The sequence below is a fragment of the Canis lupus genome, chromosome 26 (assembly GCF_011100685.1).
Source record: "Canis lupus familiaris isolate Mischka breed German Shepherd chromosome 26, alternate assembly UU_Cfam_GSD_1.0, whole genome shotgun sequence".
Classification (NCBI taxonomy): domain Eukaryota; kingdom Metazoa; phylum Chordata; class Mammalia; order Carnivora; family Canidae; genus Canis; species Canis lupus.
In genome coordinates this window covers 5,969,751-5,983,338 of record NC_049247.1, presented here as the reverse complement: position 1 = coordinate 5,983,338, position 13,588 = coordinate 5,969,751, and the positions used below count along the sequence as shown (strand labels likewise).

Below are 13,588 nucleotides of genomic sequence, written 5' to 3'. Positions count from 1 at the left end.
TTAAGACATCTGGACTTTAGAGGTTATTGCTAATTCACTTAAAATATAACTTTTGATTTCTGAAAGTTTGCTTTTCTAATTGGTTGCCTCACTGATAATTTATTGTTTTAATAATACAATTTAAAGTGACATTTCTTATATGAAGATATAGAAACCTTTCAGGTTTTCTGGTTAGAGAGGGGCCTGGGATTTCTCTCTTCCTACAGAAGATTAAAATAAACGTAGATGCTGACAGATTCCTGGATGGAGTTTGACTGTGTCCATCCACATCAACAGTCAGTGTCACACTCAGATGGCTAAACAGAATGGGGGAGTAGAAAGAAGAGGGTGCATCCTTGCTGAGGCAAGTATAACCCAGCAGGGAGTGGGAAAAGCGGTGCGCATTTGGGTCTTGGTGAAGAGCTGGCCTGGTTCTACAAATTGGACTCTAACCTATTCTCCATAAGCAGCTTTTGTTTAAACAGTCGTTGTCTGGTGGCTGATGCGTGTGTGAATGTTATGATTTGAGACAACTGTAAGCAGTCACAACTAAAGGAAAAACACAGGAAATTCCATCCTCTTGATTGACTCCATTTGAGAGTGTGACCCAGTTAGAGCAGTGGTTCTCGCCTGTGGACATTTTGGGTTTTCACAATCAGGTACAGGGCACGTCTGGCATCTAATAGGTAGAGGTCAGACATGCTGCAAAATGGCCTACAATACACAGGACAGCCCTCAGAACAGAGCATGATCCAGCCTGAAATAGCAGCTCTGTGGTTGAGAAACCCTGGGCTCCAGTCAATTTAATTGGAGACAGGGCTTTTTTTCCTTTTGACTGAGGTTTACTCTGCTTTCCTTGGGTCTCCTGGATTGCCAGTAAACTGGGTGGTTGGAGCTCTTAGGAGGGACAAGCTTAGCCATGTGTGGCATTCTTTCCGCAACATGCCCTGAAGGAAAAGCCCTGAAGGAAAAGCAGCTGCAGTATGAGATGACTAGGGCATCTATGTGAGTGTCTTCCTCACATCTTCAAGCTCCTCCAAAGAGGTGGTGCTTCACCCGCCTCACCATGCTAGTCAGAAATATCCTTTCTTTCTTTTGCTTGGAAGAAAAGGGTTGCATGTAAACTCCAATTTGCCTAAGAAGATAATAATTTTCCTCTTTTTATTTGGCAAGTAGTAGTATCTTCTAAGATATTGTCTTTTCCTATAAATGCTTAAATGACCTGAGAAGTGGAGAGGGTGAATGTGAGAAATTTCTGGAACCCCCAAATAGGGACTCCAGTATTATGCTTATAAAAATGATATTTTTAGAGATGATAAATGGACATATCAAAGTTGACCCAATATACACTTTCCATGGGAGTACTTTGGTCTAGAACAGTTAGTGAATCTCTAGGAAATTGTGATGTTTGAAAGATTTAACACTTCTTGAATGTAAAGGAATTCCTGTTTTTAAGAAGACCGCTAAATGCTTATATGAATCCTGAAAGGATTTTAAGGACTCCAAAGAAATTTATAAAATCATGCCAAAACTCCTAATATTTTATGTATAGTAGCACTTTACAAAAAGCTTTTCAAGCTGGGAAAAATGAAAGGACAGGCTCCATGATTACCAGGAAGTGCTGTTTATAAAAAGAGCCATAATTTAAACTTTGTTATTTGCACAAATGTATTGGAAAAATTAAAGAAATTAGTGTTAAGCTGGTAAATCTTAAAATGGTTTTCGGGGATCCCTGGGTGGTGCAGCGGTTTGGCGCCTGCCTTTGGCCCAGGGCGTGATCCTGGAGACCCGGGATCGAATCCCACGTCGGGCTCCTGGTGCATGGAGCCTGCTTCTCCCTCTGCCTGTGTCTCTGCCTCTCTCTCTCTCTCTGTGCAACTATCATAATTAAAAAAATAAAAAAAATAAAATGGTTTTCTACTTGGAAAAGGTCTCTTGCAAAGTACAAACAATTGGGTTTTAAGAATCCCAGTTTAAAAATAAAATTTGAAGATACAGGTGCAAGTTGAAAGCTATTTATCAAAAAAAAAAAAAGAAAAGCTATTTATCTCTTTAAAAAAGCTTCTATATTAAGAACAAGAATTAAAGTATTTCAAAATAATGTGGAAGATTATAAAATGGAATTAAATTCTTCAAGTGTCCTTAGTCCTTGAGGCAAATCCTCTCACACAATGTTTTGTAATTTTGGAGGTGTAAAGGAAGGTCCTATTTTCCTCAGGGGAGGGGACATATAAAGTATCACACTTCATTCTTTCAATAAGGGAAACCCCCTTCTCTGAGTACCTCTAAGCCAGCCACCAGGAAGGACATTGAAATACACCAATGAATAAGACAGATACAAATCCTGCTGTCACCACATGCTAGAGTGAGGAGGGACAGACAGCCCTGCACATACTAATTCATACAGAAAAGCAAGATTTTTGCACAAAAGCTAAATTAAATTGTACTTCATGAATCCCTACACTTGTCATATGGATCAGCTCATGGTCCTCCAAACCATCACTTAAGAGTTAATAAATTTGGGACGCCTGGGTGGCTCAGTGGTTGAGCATCTGCCTTCAGCTCGGGGCATGATCCCGGAGTCCTGGGATCAAGTCCCACTTCAGGCCCCCTGCATGGAGCTTACTTCTCCCTCTGCCTGTGTCTCTGCCTCTCTCGAATAAATAAAATCTTTAAAAAAAAAAAGAGTTAGTAAATCTAAACGAGCACACAACTGTAAGTGAACTACAACTTAAGAAACTAGTATAATTTACTTTTAAAAATCTTAGACATTATTATGCTAACTTATAAAGTTACTCCACTTCCATTAGCTGAGTAATGTTCTAAGATACCGTATTTCTCTGACAAATTCTTAGTCAACAATTGCGTTAATGTTAATGTAAACTGTCCATGTTTTCTAAAATCCCTAATTCCTTTTGGACTAGAAGAGCACTGAGGTAATTAGTTAATACTCTATATTTACCTGAAGACATGTAAAGAAACTAAAATTAAAATGGGAAAAACCATACCTTATCTCCTCACAACCCCTGTGGGTCATCTACTGGATATTAAAAAAAAAAAAAAAAAAAAGATTTTTTCATTTCAGCAGGGGGAGGGGGAGGAGAAACAGAGAGAATCTCAAGCAAACCCCTGCTGAGCAGAGTTGGATACAGGGCCTGATCCCATGACCCTGAGATCGGTCCTGCCAAAACCAAGAGTTGGATACCCAACTGGCTGAGCCACCCAGGCACCCCATTTTGAGCACTTGTTCATTAACTCAAATTAAGATGGTAAAATCAATTGATGTATTATGGAAATCTGATACATCCAATAACATTTAAAACCCACATTGTCCTCAATGGAATATGCAATCCCACTAGTCCTCCTCACTTTTTTTCTGACTCTCATTCTGACTCTGGACAGTTGCGAAAATAGTGAGCCTCCTGACTTGGTAAGGAACTCATTTTTTTTTAAAGATTTATTTATTTTTATTCAGAGAGAGAGGGAGAGAGGCAGAGACACGGGCAGAGGGAGAAGCAGGGTCCATGCAGGGAGCCCGACATGGGACTTAATCCCGGGTCTCCAGGATCACACCCCGGGCTGCAGGTGGTGTTAAACCGCTGCGCCACCGGGGCTGCCCAAGGAACTCATTTTTAATGGTGCTCATATTACCCTATATTGGGGGTTGCTTTAGAACTATTTTTCTTTTGGTGAATAATGTGGTCACAGCTATTTATCACCACTCATCCTTTTCAGACTGACTAGTTTCCTCTGGAAGCTCTACCCCATTGCTGTCCCTGTCCCAGACCAGGCCCTGCAGCAAAGGGCGTCTTGAGTCTAGCAGGGAGTCTTCCCAACCAGACCATCTGCTAGACAGCTCCTTGGTGGCTCCAAAGGACTGAGTTCCCTCATCTTGTTCCATAGCCTGGTACGCACATGGAAAAGGATGCTAGGGATAATTAGACACAAATTGTATGCTCCAAATTTTCCACCGTAGCTCAACAGTATTATATGAGCTGTCCTATTTGTCAGGCTCACATTGTGGGTGTAGAGGGGGTGGGAGAGAAGAACCATAAAGACAAAGAGAGTGGCTTATCTGTCCCTTTGGAGGGGGGCATTTGTAAACATATATTCAAATTAGATGGGGCACCTCGTGGCTTAGTCGGTTAAGCGTCTGCCTTCAGCCCAAGTTATGATCTTGGGGTCCTGGGATCTAGCCCTGCTTCTCCCTCTCCCCTGTCCCTGCTCATGTTCTCTCTCACTATCTCTCTCAAATAAATAAACTCTTTTGGAAAGCAAATTAGATTTATCCAAATGAGTTAAATGGTTTTAATATGAACATTTTAGCAATTATACCAGATGTAGAAACTACCCACATACAAAGACTGTCACAATGACTGTCAAAAGGACTTCTGAAATATTCTATGTCCAGATTTGGCATAATAACTGTGTCTAACAGGAAACCACAATTCACAGGTCAGATTGTAAATAGTGCTCTAATGCCCTACGTACTCATCAAGGCCTTTGGCTGTATCACCCAGAATAAAAAGAGGTAGTGAATTCTCAAGATGAAATGGAAAGAAATGACCTGGCAGGATTTTACAGAAATTGGACTGCTGTGGCTGGATAGATGTCCTACCTATGGGTTATGAACACAAGAGTTTTAACAAAAATCTGGGACTTTCACCCAAAAAATGAGTAGGCTCATAGGATTCCTGGTTACCCTCCAATGCATAAATATTAGTATTCTGGATGGATCTGGGTTTTACGAGAGGAAGTGTAGATAAAGGGTGTCCAAGTGCTTCAGTTATAGGTGCTGGAAGCCCGGGTAACTGGATTTACATCAGGGATCATCAGTCCACAGTATCATTTCAACTTTCCTACAGGGACTTGCAGTTCTGTGGGGTTAGTGGTACTAATGTGCTGGACTCATGGAGGCTCTGGTAGGAAGATACCAACCAGCTCAACCATTTAACAACTTCTAAGTGCACTTAGTGCTCCTCCAAGGTCCAGGGATGGGTCATATCTCCCATATAAGCTTCAGACATGGGATGATAACCTGCTCAGGAAGTTCTTGGTGGTGTCCTGAATTTCCTTTGAAAAGCACTCTACTCCAGTCATAGCCTATTAGTGGGTAGAATTCAGTCCATTGTCCTAGAATTAGCTAATGATGGGTCCAAACTGCTCTGAGTTCCATTCTACAACCATGGATGAGACCAGAGAACACCTCCAACAGACAGCACTCAACCTACCTTTCTCCAAAAAGCCCTCATCTGTGGCTTTACTTGTTCTTTCTTAGATGTTTTGTCTCAAAAATAAATAAATAAATAAATAAAATAAAATAAAATAAAATAAAATAAAATAAAATAAAATAAAATAAAAAATAAAAAAAGCCTTTGCTCTCAACAAGGTTTGGCTTTGCTCATCTCTGAACCAGGTCCTAATACCACAGCTTCACCATACTGAGAAACCTCTGTCAAAAACTAACTTAACCACTTTTTGATGGGAATGAAATTTTCACTTGAAAGCCATCATAGAGGCTGAGGAGGATTACATATCCTTTCTCCCTATCAAACAAGACTGTATTCCCCTCTCCCCTGGGGCAGTGCAATAGGGCATCTCAGTGGGCAAGTACCTCACTGGCTAAACTTTCTGGTTTGGTCACCAGGACTGAACCAAAAAGATAAAGGTGATTCACTGCCAAAGACAAAAAACTGACCCCTCTTTGGAAAGAATAGACCATACCTTGTAACCCCTGCTATATATTTATGGCACCATAAAAGTAAAAACCAATCAACCTTTCTACATCTCTTAGCAATGTGCAAAACAAGTATTTCTAAAAACTGAATCTAGGGGTGCCTGGGTGGCTCAGTTGCTTAAGCGACGGACTCCTGTTTTCAGCTCAGGTCATGATCTCATAGGTTGTGGGATCAAGCCTCAGGTTGGGCTCTGTACTCAGTGGAGGATTCTCTTCCTCTACTCCTCCCCCAACTCATGCTCACACTATAATGAATAAATTTTTAAAAAAACAACTGGATCTGCTCCCACACGCCACAAACTAGAGAAATAACACCAATGCTTTTCACCTGGATTGACAGGTGTGACTGTTGGAAGGGGTTAAAACAGCCTTATTCACTGTTCAGGGAATGGCATCAGCCTAACCACCTATATTTGTTCATCCTGATTAGAAGTCAACAGAAAATATGGCATTCCTGGATTATTCTGCTACACAGTGATGGAACTGTAACTTGGAGAATCAGTGTTTTTAGGAATGGATAGGACAGCCCTTTCAGGGTATAATATAATGTCATCCACTGCTAGGTGAAATGTGCAACTTCAAGAAAAACAGAATTGTAATAATACAATTGTCCAGATTTGTATGTACCAGTAATTATAATTTGTATGTACAAGTAATGCTTATGCAATTTTAATAAGAAAGCGGCCTTAAAAGATTGCCTCATAAACCTTCCTACCTATACTAAATAAAAAGAGCACAAGCACAGGGTGCATTTAGAAATAGGTTGGGAAGGAAATCTGAAGAGCAAAATTAGTGGATCATATGCAAGTCTAAATATCACATCTTAAGTGTCACCAAGGAGGCAACAAAGAGAGAAATTGTAGTAGCAGAGTACTATGTGCCTCAAATTCCATTTATTAAAAGTTCTCTGTTGTTGGTTTTTCTCTCTCCCTTATTGTCAGATTTAATCATTTCAGGCTTGTTCTTTTGTTTGGTGCTAACCAAAGGAATTCCACTGCTTAGTGTTGAGAATCTGGCTAGTAGAAAGAATCTCAATAAAAGGAGAAAACATATTCCCTCTTCCTTTACAGCTACAGGGGAGTGGACACTTCTTGCTTCATAAAACTATTTCTGATAAAATGGTAAACTGAGGCTAATCACTAAGATGTGTAACTTAGTATGCTCTCCAGTATGGAAACCTGCATCAAATATACAAACTCCGGGCAGCCTGGGTGGCTCAGTGGTTTAGCGTCGCCTTCAGCCCAGGGCGTGATCCTGGAGACCCGGGGTCGAGTCCTGCATCGGGCTCCCTGCATGGAGCCTGCTTCTCCCTCTGCCTGTGTCTCTGCCTGTCTCTCTCTCCTGTGTATTCTCATGAATAAATAAATAAAATCTTTAAAAAATATATACAAACTCCAATTTTCTAGTTAACAAAGGGGTTTTTAGACAGCTGTGTCATGGCCTCAGAAAAAGTGGAGAGGAGCTCCAAAAGGCAACCTGTGACCTGTAAAAAGGGTGCTTTCAAACTGGGTGCCTTACTTGATAATTTGCTGTCCTGGTCATAAAATTTAAAGTAGCACCTGCAATTTTTAAAAAAAAGTATTAAGTATTCATAAGGCTTTCTTATTTTATTTTTTTGGTTGGCCACAAGAACTTGATATTCTTCTCTTTTACCTTTATGCATGAAGTATAAATAATGTATTCCAGTTTCAAACTTTGGGTCTTTGTCTTGTTTAAATGATCATACCCAAATTCAGCTGGTGGATAAACAGACACAAAAAGCATGAGACAAACTCATCTGCTAAAGAACAAAAGAGAAAAACTAAAAGGGTTTTTGAAAGAATAAGCACATGTATACATTAATTCAGGATTGTTTTTCCTTCTAACTTCCTCCTCAAACTGGAGGGTGTCAGACACTGGTTTAACTCAACTGGGCAAGTTACCATCACACTCCACTTAAATCCTTGTGCAGAGAATGTTTGGGTAACTGCTCTGCTCTACTCCTTGGCCACAGAGTCCTAACCCCACCAGCCCACTTAATACACGCATCATGACTATCAGGAAACAGTCACCTAATCTTTCTTATTTTGGGTAGATCATCAGCCTATTGTTGATAAATTATCATTCCCAGGATTGGCTTAGCACAAACAGGACACACATTTTTCTTTTTCAAATACAAAGCTCCTCACCAAGTCTTTTCAGTACATTGTAACTGTATTTCTCCTCAGTTGTGTTTTACCTTCAGCTGCCAACATAGATTTAAAACCAACGCAGACATACTGGAAGAACATCCAATGCAACTTACTGTAGGTGGATATGACTGGATTTTTTTTTTTTTTTTGCTGTGAAATTTGAGTCATGTTTGAGTAATGAAATAAACAAACTAAAATGCAGAGCAAGCATAAGAATCAGCCCTTAATCAGTATCTTTTAAAAAAATAATTTCAGCTAGGAAGAAAATCTATTCACTTTTACAACCTGCTGACTCTGAAAAAAATGACTGACATCATCCCATTTTTAAAAAGAGCTTAAAAAAAAGTCTCTTCTGTTTGCCTTCATAGAAATGGCTAATTTCCCTCTTAATTGTTTATTGTAGAAAATAAAAGCCAAAGGAAGAAATACAAATCATGAATAATTAGTCTTTTAAAAGTCTTTTGAATGTGAGAGCTCTTTATTACCTGGGAAGCCCCATACAAATGCAAAGTAGGATTAAAATCACCTCTGATACTAGGCTGGCCTCTACACTGGTACAGATCTTCCAAGGGCTCAGGCACATTCTGGGGAGTCCTTGTGCCCACAGCTGTAGAAGCTCCCCCATTAAAAAAATTAAAAAGAGCCACAAAGCCCTTTAATCCACGGCCATGGGAATCCCTAGACACCCACCTCACACCCCATGTGCTATCTCCTACTAGCCATTCCTGCCCTGTTGGGGTACTGGCTAATTTGGAAACTGTGGGGAAGGAGCAGCCCCTTCTTTACAATGCTGGTGGTTCCAATCATAAGCAACTTTTGTTCTTATGTCAAAGTGAAACGTTTTCCTATAAATACTACTTGGCCTCTTCTGCACTTGGGAATTACTCTAAATACAGACACTCCCTTTGCTGCATGACAAACCTTAAATATCTGAAAACAATGAGGACACGTTCACTTCTCTGCCCAAATCTTTAAACATCAAAGCTGGAGATGTGAAAATTGGTGTTAAGCTAGCACCTACCTAACTAGTCTGGAACTTCAATATGAGCCAAACATTTATTGCAGCCTTGGTGTGTGAAGCATAGAGGCACCTAGTTGCTGACCTTTAAGGATCCAATCCAGTAGATGTAATCAATCTCAATAAACATGTGTGCCCATTATGTATCAGGAACTTTTTATGGCTGACCTTGTTCCAGATAGAAGAAAAAGGCCCATGTCTTTTCTTGTTAGAAACATGAGAGAATGCTTTATAAGTATTTCTTAAAAGCATCAATGTTGTTAACACCAGTATTGTTGCAAATGCTCTCTGCCAATTAAGTGACGACATTGAAATGAATTTATCCAATGAATCACAGATGAAAGAGTTAAGAACCCAAGTGATCTTCCATTGCAAGTAAAAGGACTCACGTGTTTTTCAAAAGAATTAATATTTTCTAAGAAACCTGTTAGACTGATGTATTTACACGTACTACAACAAAAAGCTGATACAAATAATTGTTTTGTACTTTGGATTTTAAACATATCTAAACTAAATTCACTGAGTAATTATAACATGATGCAGAGAAATAATAAAAACTACTTTAAGGTTTTTCAATAGTGTGTATATGTAAACATACATATATACACATAGGTATATACATATACCACAAGCCTTAAACCCTTTCTCAAAAATATTTCACATAAGACAAACACTTAACCAAAAGAAATACTTAAATTTAAAACCTCTTAGGGAATAAAAGTCACTTTAGATGTCAGCATCTTTCCCCTTACACTCCAATGGGAAGAAAATGCAGGCAAATTCTTGACAGTGCAAAAAAAATTTAATAAAACAACAACAATGCTCTTTACATAAACCTCAAACTTAAAAATATCTTATATATATATATTTTTTTTTAAAAACCGCAATTCTAGTTTTACATTCTTACAGGTAGGTTTCTGGAAATGCGTAATACATCAAAGCACGTTTTAAAATTAAACCTCGGAGCTTGTTATTTTTGCAATAACACCTATTACCGCAACCTAAATTTCGGAACACAACTGTATTTTCTCTTAGGCCACGTCATTTTCATTATTGGAATAGATCATACAGCTAAATATCAAAGCTTGACTTTAAACAAAACAGGTCAGCATGGAGACGTAAGTTAGATAAACTGGAGTAACTCACTAGCAGACCGCAGCTCGGCAGGCAAGCCTGGAGCTCTACTGCATATTTGCATTATGCTCAATTTCATGAATTACAAGCAAATTGTTATTCAGGGTCATCTAAAGCCCACATCAAAGCTTCAGAAAAGGGCTGTAAGGTAGAGTACTTACGCAAGGGTTATCAGGACACGAGACGACGCAACTTATCAGGGAGGGTCTCTAACGTCCAGAGGGTGGTAAAACGCATTTAAAAAATCGATGTGGATTCAGACGGCCGCCTCCCCACACATCCCAGACAAAGCAGGGCCAGGCCCCAGGGTGCTCCTGGTGCACCTGCAATGCGGATCCCTCGCCCTACAATCCCACCCCGGGGCTGGCAGGGGCGGCCGCTGGGCTGACCGCTCCTGCCCCGTGCGATTGGTCTGGGTGCGCGGTGCGGCGGGTCCGCAGCCTGGACTGGAGCCCGGGCAAGGGCATCCCCTCCCCACAGCGGGCTGGAACACGGGGGGGACAGCCGGCGCGGGGGGCGCTGCGCCTCACTTCTGCCCTCGCGTCCACCTCTTCGTGTCTCTGTCGCCACCGCCCAGCTGTTTCCGCACGGGGACCCCCTTCCCCACCGCCCAGCCCTGGGGGCGAGACGGGAGGACCCCCGCCCCCCGCGGCGAGGGCTTTGAAAACCACCTAATCCCCGTCCCGACAGGTGCTCCCACCCCCCGCCGGCGCCCGCAGAGCCTCCCCAGAGGTACCGCCAGGTGAGCGGGGCTGGACTCGGTCGCACCTCGGGCCCCGCCTCACCTGCGGGCGCGGCCGTCGCGGTCCTTCAGGCGGCTCCCCCCCTCGGCGCGGTCCTCCCGGCAGGCGGCTGCGGGGGCCGGCGGCCCATGGGCGGGGCGGCGGGCGGGGCTGGCTCCCGGCTCCGGCCCTGCGCCGGCCGGGCGGCCGAGGGAGGTCAGTGGGCGCCGCCCGCCGAACGCATCTCGCCGGCTCCCACCCGGGCGCTCGCCGCGGTGCACGCCGGGAGCGGGGGCCGGGGCGGCGAGGCCAGGCCGCGCTGACCGGGCGGACGGCTGACGCGCCGGCGCGGAGGCGGCGGAGGCGGAGGCGGAGGCGGCGGCGGCGGCGGCGGCGGCGGCGCGGGTCTGTCTGCGGCGCAGGGCGGGGGAGGCCGCTCGATACTCACTTCGCGGGGAGGGGGCGATGCCCCCCGTCCCCCAGCGGTGGCGGGGCAGGGGACGGGACCGAGGGGAAGGGAGGGTCTGGCCGGTGGGACGCAGGCGCAGAGCTCAGGTGCGGCCGCACTGCGGTTGCCCAGGGTAACGCGGGCCCGGGCGGGGCGGGGCAGGAGGAGCGAGCGGGCGAGCGGGCGAGCGGGCGCGCGCGCGCAGGGCCGGGGTTGGGGGGGCTCCCGGGACCAGCCTGGGATTGGGGGGAGGGCGCGCGCGCGCGGGCGGCCGGCGGGGGCGGGGGCGGGGGGTGCCGGGGCGCGGGCCGAGCGGCGCGCATGCGTGCGGCCCCCGCTCCCCCGGGGCTCGTCGGCCCCGTGCGTGCGCACGCGCGCTGTCCCCCGGAGGCGTCTGGGTGTGCGGAGCGCGCGCGCGCGGCTCGGAGGCGCACCTGTGAGGTGTCCCTGGAGGAGAGGGAGGGTGGGTGCGCGGAGTCCGCGGCCTGGGGCGCTTCAGCCCCTCACTTGGAGTGAGTTGTCTGGCGGCCGGGCTGCAGTCTGTCTCTTTTCGGGAACGAGGCGGGGGCAGGGGCACAAGGGGAGCGGGCTCGGGGCTGGCAGGACGATGAGTGGGTTAAAGAGAAGAAAAACAACCCATCACTCAGGATGGGCCTGGGGCCGCGCCGGCCCCGGGGCGTCGGAGGGGAAGGCGGCGCGGCCCCCCCGCAGCCGGCCGGCCCTGCGGCCACCGGGCAGGGCCCGGCGGAGGGCAAGCCCCGGCCTCGGGCCTCGGCGGGCCGCCGTGGGCCCGCGGCGCCGGCGGCGGGGCGCGGGGGTCACAGATGGCGGCCGGCGGCGCGGCGAGGGGTGGGCAGCGGCAGGGGCGAGGCCGGGCGGAGGCCCCGCGGGAGCCGGACTCCCGAGCCCGGGCTCCATTGTTGTTGGAGCCGAGGGAAGGGGGAGCGAGACGGCCGCAGGAGCCCGTGGAGCCGCGCCTTGGAGCCCTTCCAGGCAGGTCCCCGGAGAGGCGGTAATGGCCGCGCCGTGGGAGCGGGGAGCCGGGCCGTGCCGCGGGGGAGCCCGGCTGCATGGTGTGCTGTTGTGTTTTCGTAGAGCGCCCTGCGTCCCGGCAGAGCCCGCCGAGCATCCCGCCAGGTGATGAGGAGCCCTCCGCGCACCCAGCGCAGAACGCCGCTGCCGCTGGACGCCTCCATTGTTTGACCACAATAAGGGCCGGATTCTCACCCAGGTAAACCGGATGGCCGCGCAGCCGAGCTCCCTCTCAGCTCCCACATCCAAAGGAATCCTCTCCTCTTTCAGGACCTGCCTTCAGTTCGCTTACTGTCCCCCGCTTCCGATTAACTCAGTAAATCCACCTCCCAGACATTTTCCCATCTGGATTAATCTTCCCGCATCTCTCTGCCAAGTCACCTCTCATTTCCCTCAAAACTCGGCTCCTTTGTGAAACCTTCCTTGCTGAACTCTAACAACTAAATTTCTCTAGGAGGAGCCTGCTCCGCACATTTCCAGGGGCTAGTTTGTGGACTGGTTGTCCTACCGCAATAAAGGAGACTAGGTACTAAAAAATAATTTAAGTTACTGATCTTTTAAAGGAACGTTTTGTGACAATTAGCTTATTGTTTTTAACGGGATTGAACTTTTTTTTTGTTGTTGCTGCTGTTGTTGATATATTTTGCCCTCTCTTTTCAAGAGCCTCCGACTTCCTTTATAGATGCATAGCTTCTAGAGCAGAAAAATGATTTTTTTTTTTGTTCAACCCGCAGGTTAACTTAAATTTTAAAAAATTAATTTTGAATAGATAAAGTAGTACATTTTCTTTGTAAAACTTAAAACACCACAGACATGTCTGAAGTCTTTTACTACCAACCCCAGAGATGGTAAACTATTATATGTCCCGTGTGTATCCTTTTAGATCTTTTAAAATGTTTTTCCGTGTGTGTACTTGTATTATCTTTGACTGTCTTAACAAGTACTACTGTACTCTTATCTTTCAGCGTATAATGCGTTAACTCGTTTTGAAGAACTGCTGCATCATGTTCCATAGTTTGGGTATACCATGGTTTATTTAGCTATTTCCCAGATTGGCGTCGGTTTAAATTTTAACTTTATACTTAAAACCGCTCTTTCAGTGGTGGTTCTCTGACGAAATGAAATTTCAGTGAAGGGAACGCAAATCTACACTAATTAGAGTAAACACAGGCCTTTAGGGTGGAAGTTCTCTTTGGTTGAGAAATTCACATGTGGGACCTCTACCCCTCCCCCAATGTAATTATGACTAGTACTTTCCAGCCCTTTGACCTTGAGGAGGACAATCACTCTAAACCTCAGTTTTCTTCTCTATAAATGCTGATAATACCTGTTCTGTCTACTCCACCG

General features: G+C 45.5%; 1 protein-coding gene and 1 non-coding gene across 6 annotated transcripts in view; one reads left to right on the top strand and one right to left on the bottom strand.

The window, feature by feature from the left end:
• The window catches only part of CCDC92 (coiled-coil domain containing 92), a 31,368-nt gene extending 20,026 nt beyond the window's left edge, over positions 1 to 11,342 (bottom strand). The window contains exon 1 of one of the 3 annotated variants that reach the window (XM_038574803.1): positions 11,210 to 11,342. The gene's annotated coding sequence lies outside the window, so the exon portion shown is untranslated. Of the gene's footprint in view, positions 1 to 10,824; positions 11,032 to 11,209 lie in introns of those variants that run through there. The other 2 variants (XM_038574800.1, XM_038574802.1) reach the window with 2 other exon arrangements.
• Positions 11,110 to 13,588, top strand: part of ZNF664 — a 43,524-nt gene continuing 41,045 nt past the window's right edge. Inside the window, exons 1-2 of one of the 3 annotated variants that reach the window (XR_005379101.1) lie at positions 11,110 to 11,166; positions 12,305 to 12,440. This is a non-coding gene — a transcript (zinc finger protein 664). Of the gene's footprint in view, positions 11,167 to 11,294; positions 11,317 to 11,565; positions 11,722 to 12,304; positions 12,441 to 13,588 lie in introns of those variants that run through there. The other 2 variants (XR_005379102.1, XR_005379100.1) reach the window with 2 other exon arrangements.